This window comes from Acyrthosiphon pisum, chromosome X (assembly GCF_005508785.2).
Source record: "Acyrthosiphon pisum isolate AL4f chromosome X, pea_aphid_22Mar2018_4r6ur, whole genome shotgun sequence".
Lineage (NCBI taxonomy): Eukaryota > Metazoa > Arthropoda > Insecta > Hemiptera > Aphididae > Acyrthosiphon > Acyrthosiphon pisum.
The window spans coordinates 46,709,377-46,710,135 of NC_042493.1; positions in this window are offsets into that span (position 1 = coordinate 46,709,377).

Genomic DNA, 759 nt, shown 5'->3' on the forward strand with positions numbered 1-759 from the left:
GATCCGGCCCTGGTCCATACATATAACCCTTTATGAGCCATTAAAAAGAATTTTCAATAGAGATTTCTATATTCTTGAATTAAACTTTTTCTGCCAATACATTTTCTATGAATACATATACCTACATAAAAATCAAATATTTAAAGCTATACTAAAACATTAAGAAAGTAACTTGTTTATTATAAAAATATAAATACACATTAATAAAATACAATAGTAATAATATAATTCATTTCTTCTTCTGATCTAATTGTCCGTTTTAGTTTTCAAAATCTAAGTGTCAAATAAACTTGTTTGTTATAACTTATAAAAATACACATTAATAATAATATAATTAATTTCTTCTTCAATTGTCCATATAACCATATGAGTGTTTAAGATCCAAGTGTCAAATAAACTTGTTGGTTATAAAAATATAAATATAAATAGGTAGGTACACATAAATAAAATATAATAATAATAGGTAAAATTCATTTCTTCTTCTGATCTAACTGTCCATATGAATGCTCAAAATGTGGGTCAATATTAATGTATGGGGTATCGTTGCTCTTTAAGATCATTTTTTATTTGGTTTATTACTTGGATTGTTGGCTTATTTAGTCTTTGTTCCTCTGGTGCTTTTGTCTTTGGTTTTTTTGTAGAATAAAACCTTAGCTGTTTGTCTACATTTTTGTTAGATGGTTCTCGATTCGGTACATCTTTTATGGAGTTGATATAAAACTTTTAAACTTGAATCGACTGTTGTATTTATTTTTTTTA